Source organism: Triticum urartu, unplaced genomic scaffold (assembly GCF_003073215.2).
Source record: "Triticum urartu cultivar G1812 unplaced genomic scaffold, Tu2.1 TuUngrouped_contig_9930, whole genome shotgun sequence".
Lineage (NCBI taxonomy): Eukaryota > Viridiplantae > Streptophyta > Magnoliopsida > Poales > Poaceae > Triticum > Triticum urartu.
Window position 1 is genome coordinate 13,593 of NW_024121023.1, and position 9,714 is coordinate 23,306.

Below are 9,714 nucleotides of genomic sequence, written 5' to 3' on the forward strand. Positions count from 1 at the left end.
TATGTTTCCTAAATCAAATTGCATTGACGAGATGGATCAATTGATTTGGATAGTCTATTATTTGTTTTCTTCACATCCATTATATGTTTCCTAAAGCAAATTGCATTGATGAGATGGATCGTTTGATTTGGGTAATTTAGTTGATTTGTTTCCTTAAAATTGGATTTTATTATTTGTTTTCTTCACATCCATTATATGTTTCCTAAAGCAAATTGCATTGATGAGATGGATCGTTTGATTTGGGTAATTTAGTAAAGTTAGATCTGTGTCTTTTTGTACGGTAGGAAAGTGTTTGTTTAGAAGGAAATAGTGAAAAAAATAAACCGATGGGGTGGTGGGAGGGGGGCGAAAAAAACCCAGACGAAAGTGGTGGGAGGATGACGAAAATAAAACGGAGGTGGGAGGCTGACGAAAAAAAAACCAGCGAAAAAAAACCGCGCAGACTATTCACCAAGTCGTCCATTAGAAGTAGAGATGGAGCAGTTGGTAGTCTCCACCGATCAATTTTCGTCCCACCTCTCCTGGTTTTTTGGGTACCTCCTCCCATCTCTGACTTATTCACCAGAAACCGAAAAAACCTCCTCCTAAGGCCCTAACCCGCATCCATCCATATAAAAAAATAGACCTACGAAGGTTAACCAACGAAAAAAGACCTAAGAAGAAGGTTAACCCATGAAAAAAAACCACGGCATGCACCAGCGAGCGAGCGAGCGAGGCCTCGACCTCGAGGGAACCACGCCATCGCACTCGCATTCCGCCGCCGCCGCTCCCTGCGCTACCTCGACGGAAGCCATCGCAAATCCATCCCTTCGCCGCCGCCCTCGCGCTCGCATGATCGAGGCCTCCAGAGTATCCTCGATCCCCGCGTTACCCGTTCGCCGCAGCCGATCCCGCCGCCGCGGGAGAGATGAGCTGATCTCCATGGCCAGATGAGGAAGGAATACGGGTGACGGGATGGATTTGGATCTCAAGTTGGGGAGGCCAACGTAGCCGCCCCTAGCGCGTCGAGCGAAAGCGAAGGATTTGGATCTCATGGATTTGGCTGCGTCGACCAGCAGAGGACCGCCGCCGGCTCGGCTCCTCCACCACGAAGCGACCTCCTTCCACCCCGTAGCCGCCGCCCGAAACCCTAGCAATCGAGCCCCACCCATGGTGCCCTAGGTCAGATCCCCTTCCTTCTTCTTCCTCTGGTTTTCTTCATTGTTCCTGTGATACGTGAGTGAGTGAGTGATGTGCAGGCGGCTTCTTCTTCCTCTGACCCCTGCGTGTCTCTCTCTTCACTTGTCTCTAGGTGGTACAGCGGCCAGAGGAGAGGAAGTGGAGCAGCAATCGCCTGGACGTGAGGTGAGCTTCCCCCATCCAATCTTATCCACCCTCACCCCCAGGTGGCTCACAATATCTATCACCTGCAGCAGCATCTTGTGCATGCATCCATTGAGGACGTGAGGTGCACACCACATTTTGGTTCAGTTTTTCCCTTCTTTATTATAATTATGCCAAGGACATCTTATGCCTTACAGTAGTATTCAAATTCTCAAGTTTGTTTATTTATTTTTAGTGCAATACTGCTCTCTTGTCTGCAGGAGATTGGAGGAAAAAATATCAGAAATCGGAGACATGACGTTTTGGTTCAGTTCTGGATCATTTTCTTTTTTGGTTCAGTTTATATAAGTGGTTGTTGTTTTATGTTGCTGCTAGCCATCAGAAAACGAGTTCACAGTAGGTTTCCATTTTGTGTTGCTCTGAACTGAAAAAATAGAGGGGATGTTGTTATGCCTAGCGTGAAGTTCACAGTAGGTTTGGCATCAATTGAGCAAACTTTGTTACAGTTTTTAGTGGCTGTTGTATGTATTACATTTTTGCTTTTTCTAAAACCACATGTATCCTATAATCTGATTGCTTTTCTTTGTCTGAGCAACAGTGTCTGAGCTTTCCCTCCACTATTTTTTCCCCTCTCTCTCTCTCTCTCTCTCTTTCTCTCTCTCTCACTCAATCTCAACTTGGCAAGCGATGGCGGCGGTGAATGGGCAGCGCGGGCGTCGAGCAGGATCATGGGGGAGCAGGGGAGGCCAGAGGCTGCTCACCATATACATCACCATCCATAGCCGCCCTCGTCCGCCAAGAAGCTGAGGAGGGAGGCTAACCTCCAGTGACCACTCTACACCGCTCTGGACGACACCCTCCCCACCAGGTTCATCCTCCTAATTCGTTTTAATCATCCTAATTTTTTTTGTCTTACCACAGTTAAGAAATACGTTTCATGTTTGCTATTGCATTTGGAGCTCCATCCTTACAACTTATGGATGATATGAATACATCAAGGTGTTTTGGTTCTCCCCATTCTGTATGTTCGCAATGGCGTGTATATATTGTTGATTTATGTCATGGTGATTGATTTTGATTGCAGAGAGAAAGTGCAAAAGCTATGGGCAATCCTATATGACTGGCGCCATCAGTAATGATTTCTTTTAAGCTAGCTTACTTTTGGGTCTAAGCCAAGTTTATTTCTTTCGCAGATTTATTCACCTTATTGGGACGGTGGGGTTAATATATATACATCAATTTTGAGCATCAGCAACGCATGAAGCTTGCTTCTGAGGCTGCAACATGTTTTATCAGCACAGGTTCAGAGATAACTTTAATGAGTAAACAAATAATTTTCATGCAGGTCAGTTCTGATGTGTGTTGAATAGCTCAATTTTGTTTTGATCTGCTACGTTTAGTCATTGTTTGCTCTAGCATCAACACTAACTGTCACACGCACGCCGCCCCATGGACGCCCCTGACTGAGGTGCGGGTCGGTGCTTGCCGTCGGTCCATCCGCATCGGCGCAGTGGCATGTACCCCTTGAAAGCTTTGAAGCCTGAAAAAGCCGCAGGACCAGATCTTCCCATCAACCTGAAGATGTGAAGTACGCTGCGTCTCCTGGTATTTGTGTTGCTTCCGCTGGATGACGCTCTATTGTCGTTGTTGCCTCAGCCCTCCCAATTGTCGTGTTCTTCCCTTCTCTTGCTGCTCGATGAGGTTGGTAATGCTGCTAGCTTTGCATTCTATGGAGTCTCTATCTCTACCTATGATAAATTCAGTATCGTTCTACACACGTGTTTGTACCAATCCAAGCCCTGGCTGATGATATAGTTTTGACTTGTAATGATCTGACTATGTATTACCTTTTATGTGATGTATGTATGCCAGTATACATGATTAAGTTCTAGGCAAAAGAGGGTGTCATATTTTATCTCGGTGTGGAACATCATCTTTTAGTTGAATCTAGATGTTTATTCAATCTGAATTTAGAAGTTTTATTTAGCATGTACTAGCTAGCTTGTGATTTCCTATGCTGCAAACTGTAACTAATTTTCTTTAGCTGCTGGCTTTGATACTATAGATGACTAGAGCACCTTGTGGTGACTTTGTTCTCTGGGCTGCTCGCGATGTAGTTCTAGAGCAGCTTCAGCGGCAAGGTAAAAATTCAATTTCGGAGAGTGGGATAACTCCCACTATTTTCACTCATTTTGAATTGATAGATCCTATAATAGCATGGATAATTGTGCAGATGCCATAGTTTCCTAATTACTACGATGATTTGCTGGATGAGGAGGTGGGTGAGATGATGCACAAGGAGGTTGCCGCCGGTCAGAGGAGGAGGGCGAGAAGGCTGGAGAGCCGAGGCAGAGGCTTACAGGGAAGAGAAGAAACGACACCTTATACATACAGGATACCCGCTCCCAGGTGCCAGGAGGACAGCCGGGGCTGACGGAGGTGTGGCTTTCTAAAAACTAAACCTTTCCTCTGTAATGCATAGCTTCTCTGTAGAACATCCAATTGTTCTTGGGTAGTATGACTGTGGATAACATCATCATTTTGATCAAACTAAAATTTACAGAGGGAGGCCTAGGGGATAACGTTAGGTTAAGTAAGGTTGGTTTTGTATCTTCTGTATTTTGTTGAAAATGAAGTGCTTCCACCAACATGAATATTCCACGAAAATCAGACTTCATATTTGGTAAAACATGAAGGTCTAGTCTGTATAGATATCCTCAGTAGATCAAGGATATAAATTATTATCTGCATTTATCTCGTGTATTTTGATGGATGGTTGTGGCTGAACCAGCAAATGCTCATTGAGATTTAGATTACAGGATAAGAGTGTCGAGGAAGTTAACACATGAAGTAATCATATAATTCGACCATGACTTAGTGCTGCACATATGTTGAGGTAGTTACGCAGACATCTGTTCTACCAAGGTTCTTACTTATACACACTTGTACATTCTGTTGTTATAGTTGATTGAAATGCTCTAACTGATGGTTTGCCATATGGCCATGGATAGTATATAGTCTGGTTTCGACACTCCCAAATAATAAATGGTTCCTTTGTTTGTTTTTGTGTTTCATAGCAAGGATTAAATAATTAGAACCCAAAAGTGAGTTTCAGGATTTGTAATGAAATCCTATTTGCCGCCTTATGTCGAGGCAGCCATGACGCTCTCTGTTGCAAATATACCACAACTAATTTTACAACTCACCCAGTCGTTATTCCTTATGAGCTGATTTATATAACTCAGGATATAATGTCCAAGATTTCTTACCAATGTACATTCTAGATTCTGTGAGGTTAGAAGGTACTTATAAGAATATAGCTGAACTCCAGATTATCTTCCTTTTGATCAACGCTTCTACTAGAGTTCATTAACTATGTCAGATGTCTGTTGGTGTTGGCATCACATAGTCCCTGTCATGAGCATGCCCTGTTCTCTGAAGTTTACCAAAACAACAAATATTTAGTTGAACATTGACAGCGTTTCTTGTTTTTTCTATTTAAGGAGTTCGAAAAATTACAGGGTTTTTAAGTTTTATCTATGCTTTGTTGGAAGGTATGCTCGGATCACTTATAGAGATCTGGAGAGGAAAGTTTGTTCCTTCCTTACAAGAGCCATATAAACAATAAGGAAAAGCTCTTTCCTAGCATAAGGTGAATCTTGTATAGTTTAATTTGGGTATATTTTCTTATAAATGTGTATTGTTGCATACATAAATTGTCTCAGTTAGACGAATAATTTTTTATTTAGCGGTGACATACTTGGGACACCAAGAATAGGATTGCGGCGGGGTTGGCCAAAGGACTGCACTACTTGCACTTTTTGTACAGCCCAGGATACCATATTGCAACCTAAGGCCATTGGTAATTCAGTTAAATATATATATTCTCATTTTTCAGACTTCAGTCATCAATTTAGTTAAATCTGTTAGCTTACTGATTGCTGCATAACTACCATTTCTCAAATTTACAATGCGGTTTCTGTGTTGATTTCAAAATGATGAGATATAATTAGTTATTCACATTTTAGCAGGGACAAATCTTGATTCTTAAATGCAGGCTAACTGTCAATTAATCTTTTATGTATAATACCAACATGTGTCGTGATAATATAAGAATGCAACATTGTAGTGCCATATAATCTATCATTTTTTTGGAACCACAAGCATGCAGCATGTACTGCCAAAACAATATTTATCATATGTTGTCAGAGAGATCTAGCTCAATATGGGTTCAGAAGGAAATTGTCAAAGATGAAGTGGTACACGTCTACAATCATAGTAAATTCTCTTTAGGGATTTTATTACCAAGAAGCACTTGAGTGGTTTGCTCCATGGTATAACTAACGAGCATTTACTTGGCTTCCTTCGTTAGTTCCTTCGTTAGTGTTTATTTGGCAACGGGCAAAAGCCAAGGCGCCGCCGGCGATGCGCTATCGTTCAGGTGCATCATCAAGGCCCATCTTGGCGTGAGCATGAGGTTGCGCGCTGAATATCATCTCTGTCGGCTGCACCTTATCGATAGGACGGAAGATGAGATGTGTGGACCACCGTTTATTGGTTGGAGAGAAATTTTTGTGGGGAGGTGAGACGATGTATATGGGCTAGGAAAGTGCGTCGTCTGTTTCAGAAGCGGAAGAGCAAAACAATTTCGGGCTAGACGGCTGGCGTTGAGTCTTGACTGTTAGGCTTACGGAACTGCTGGATGAGAGTACAGTAGAGGCAAGCATAGCCCCGCAAACAAATAGGAAAAATAAAATAATTGATGATGGAGTTTATAGGTCAGGCCTGAGGAGGTGGGCTTGAGTGGGACTGCATGAGATATGACGTGGCTCGATGTGATTAGATGCTGAGGTGTCTATGCTACATGTTGAGATAAATCAAGTAGTGGGGGTGAACTTCTTAAATATATAGGATTTGGCAACGCATGGGTATTACACCCAATGTAGTGCCATAAATCTCATCGTATCATATAACCCTCATCATCTAATATTGTATATATTCATATATTGATGCATCAAGGGGCTGCTAATTGTTGCGAAGTGACATCTGCATTGCCAACAGAGCAAATAAAGTTAGTGCGAAGAAGACACGCGTCAGGGAGGAAGTAGGGCATGCACAATGGAATGTGGATATATTTAGGATGTGATGAAAAACTGCATGCTATAGCAGAGAGACTTGGATTGGAGGCAAGTCGAGTTATGGGCGGAGATGAGATGACGAAGACAAGATGAAGACTTGTGGCGGAAAAAACACACGACATGATTTAGACAACAAGGGTGCCATTCCTCCTCACTGTGCCACATCGGCGTGCTCGATGTTGACGATGAGGGTGCCGTCTCTCCACCTCGTTGTGCCACACCATTGTGCCTCATGTAAACGATGTGGGCGTCATTCCTCCTCGCCGCGTCACACCTTTGTGCCAGTTGTAGAGACGAGGGCGCTGTCAGCGGCGAGCCTTTCTGCACCGAACAATAGGATCCAGCTGACTAGGATGCCTGATTGGCGAGCGCATGGGCTCCATGCTGATGTGGTGGCGGGAGGGGTTGCCATCAGAGAAGGAGGCCAACGATGCCATAGCGGGGAGAGGAGGATGTGGGTACAGGCTCGACCGGGGGAAGGGGGGATGGCAGGGATAGGATGGGTCGACCGATGCCGTGAAAGGGTGAAGACGATTCGCCACACCAACGATGGAAGGGAGGCGGCGGGGAAAGGCGCGGACGCGCGGATGTGAGGAGAGAGAGTTCTGCGTGAAGCCAAATATTCAGATGTTGGCAACACTGTTTGATAGCATACTTGGGGTGACTTGTTAAGTAAGGTCTCTTGTCCATTGTTTCATGATTTATGGTTTCTAATATATACCACTTGTGGATTTATTTTTTATATGCATTCATCGCCCGATACATATTGTACTTCAGCAACAAACTTGTACACCGTGTGTATATTTTAGACCCTATCCATACATCATAGTCGCCAGAGATTAAAACTCTGAGTCATTTAGTGAAATTACAAGATTTTGCGAGGCAATTCAACGATGCACTCAAAATTGCGATCCCGGCTGAAATTCCGACATATCTAAATTACAAAGTATATTTTTGTTGGTATTCCAATGAGCATGAATGGATAAATTTATATATTTTATTATCATAACATGCAAGATACATGCATTTATTTTTGTTAGCACCACATTCAAGATAATATTAATTTAGGAAATTGCAAGGACGTGTCTGACTATTTTGTTGTTGATTTTATGCCCTCATGAAATAATAAAGAATTGGTTCATCCGGTTTGCACGATGAGTATTCTCCGTTGCATATTTTTAGACCTTTTCCACATAAAGTACTCATACTAGGTAGATATATTGCTTGTGCTGGATGGTTATGAGTTGAGAAAGAAGTTTTTATTATATTTGCTCAAATATCGTGCGAATGATGCTAAAGACAATATTCTGACATTGATCTTATTTGTAACAGATTAATAGTTGGATCATTGATTTCTATGTATACATCGTCTAATTTTTTTATCAAATTACATTGCAAGTAAAGTGGGCATCAATTATTATCCGATTGTTACTAGCTATTTTTTCTATACATGAAAATTTTAACATGCATTACGTTTATATAACTTTTAAAAATAATAATTAATCAGCGTATTATTTCTGTAAATTAATAAAAATATAGTATTTTAAAAAAATTAGCGACGACGTGCAGGTGCAGCCCGGCACGTTCGATCGCCGCGCGGAGCAACTAGCCGCGACCAGAGCCAAGGTGAGCTATCGAGTGTGCTCTGCCAGACGGCGGCAGCCCGGGCGGCGGGCTTCGCTGTTTTCCAACAAGTTGCGAGTGGAGTACTACTACTGTTTGCCTGCCTGCCTGACACAGCTACAACCTGCCGCGGCACGCAGCACGGCAGGAGTGGACGATGCACACAGGATTGTTGCAGAAGACGGGCGTGCAGGGGATCGTCCAGCTTTCCCGTTTCCCCCGGCTGCATCCCATTAATGGCAAGTGCACGTCCCGGGATGGAGTATGAACCGGACAAACACAACATTCCAAGGGAAAGGATACTGTAGCACGTACGGACGAACAAACCATCATCAGGGGCATTTCCTATTTGGCGCTGCAGGGGGCCGTTACAGTGCAATTTGCAAACGAGCGCCCGCAGCAGTCCAAACTGGGCCGGCACATTCTATTTTTTCATTCTTGTTTTTCTTGTTTTTTGAAAGGTCAAAAAAGAGCGCCGGGATGGAGTATGAACTGGACAAACACAACGTTCCAAGGGAAAGGATATTGTAGCATGTACGGACGAACAACCCACCATCAGGGGGCATTTCCTATTTGGCGCTGCAGGCGCCCGTTATAGTGTAATTTGCAAACGGGCGCCTGCAGCAGTCCAAACTGGACCGGCACATTCTATTTTTTCATTCTTGTTTTTCTTGTTTTTCAGAAGGTCAAAAAAGAGCGCTACAGTTAATGGAACTCGCAACCGTTCTGTCGTAAGGGCTCGGCTCTAGCCACCAGGCTATCCACTCATGACTGTAAAGGTAGATCATTTTTCTCTTTTTATTTTGTTCTTCAGCTCGGTTTATTCATTTTCCCCTTTTCTCATCTTTTTTGTTTTATTTATTGCGCGCTTTCTAAAATTTCTGAAGTTTTTCTTTAAATTTGTGAACTTTTTTGAAAATCGATGAACTTTTTTTATAAATTGTTGAACTTTTCTTCAAATTCGCTGAACTTTTTTGAATTTTGATGAACTTTTTCAAATTCGATGAACTTCTTCTGAAATTCAATGATTTAAAAAAATTCTATGAACTTTCTTCAAATTTGATGAACTTTTTTTCAAATTCACAATTTTTTTTTTCGAATTTGATGAACTTTTTCAAATCCGATGAACTTTTTTCGAATTCACGAACTTTTTCCATTTTCGTGAACTTATCCTTTCAATTCATGGATTATACGTTCTTTGTTCAAAAAAATTAAGTGGTGTGATAGATTTTTGCAATGAAACGGCGTTGCAGCATTGTTATTAAGCGTTTGCCTCTGTTACTAATCATAGAAAGCAAGTAGCTCATGTGGTGAGTTCAAAATCTGTATATAGAAATTTTTTCGCGTTTTCTTTTGCGAGCTTTTGCATTCGCCAGGCTTTGCGTTTCATGGGCCAGCCCAGTGCGGGGCGCTGCAGGCGCCAGGAGCACGAACGGGCGCCTGCAGCGCCGTATAGGAGCTCCCCCATCAGGGATCCATCCACCTCGACCACGGGTGGTAGTATAAATTTGCAGTAGGCCCGTTGAAAAGGCAGGCCAAATTGGCCGAGCACACAAGCCCCGAAAATTTTGAGGCCCTCGGTTCAGGAAATATTACGTGTGATATATATATATATATAAATATTATATAT

The 9,714-nt window shown here is 42.8% G+C and overlaps 1 long non-coding RNA gene across 19 annotated transcripts; it reads left to right on the top strand.

Annotated features, from left to right (window-relative positions):
- Positions 1-421: 421 nt before the first annotated feature.
- LOC125532438 lies at positions 422-8,863 on the top strand. 19 transcript variants are annotated; one of them, XR_007294131.1, is made up of 10 exons: positions 427-1,161; positions 1,292-2,191; positions 2,517-3,024; positions 3,389-3,464; positions 3,557-3,762; positions 4,878-4,975; positions 5,073-5,185; positions 8,031-8,395; positions 8,546-8,618; positions 8,767-8,863. It is a non-coding gene; the product is annotated as an uncharacterized LOC125532438 (long non-coding RNA). The 19 variants fall into 19 exon arrangements; XR_007294133.1 differs by lacking the exon at positions 8,767-8,863 and having other exon boundaries at positions 445-1,161; positions 1,292-1,344; positions 1,413-1,447; positions 1,584-2,191; positions 8,031-8,621; XR_007294138.1 differs by lacking the exon at positions 8,767-8,863 and having other exon boundaries at positions 445-1,161; positions 1,292-1,344; positions 1,416-1,447; positions 1,584-2,191; positions 8,031-8,621.
- The last annotated feature ends 851 nt before the right edge of the window (positions 8,864-9,714 follow it).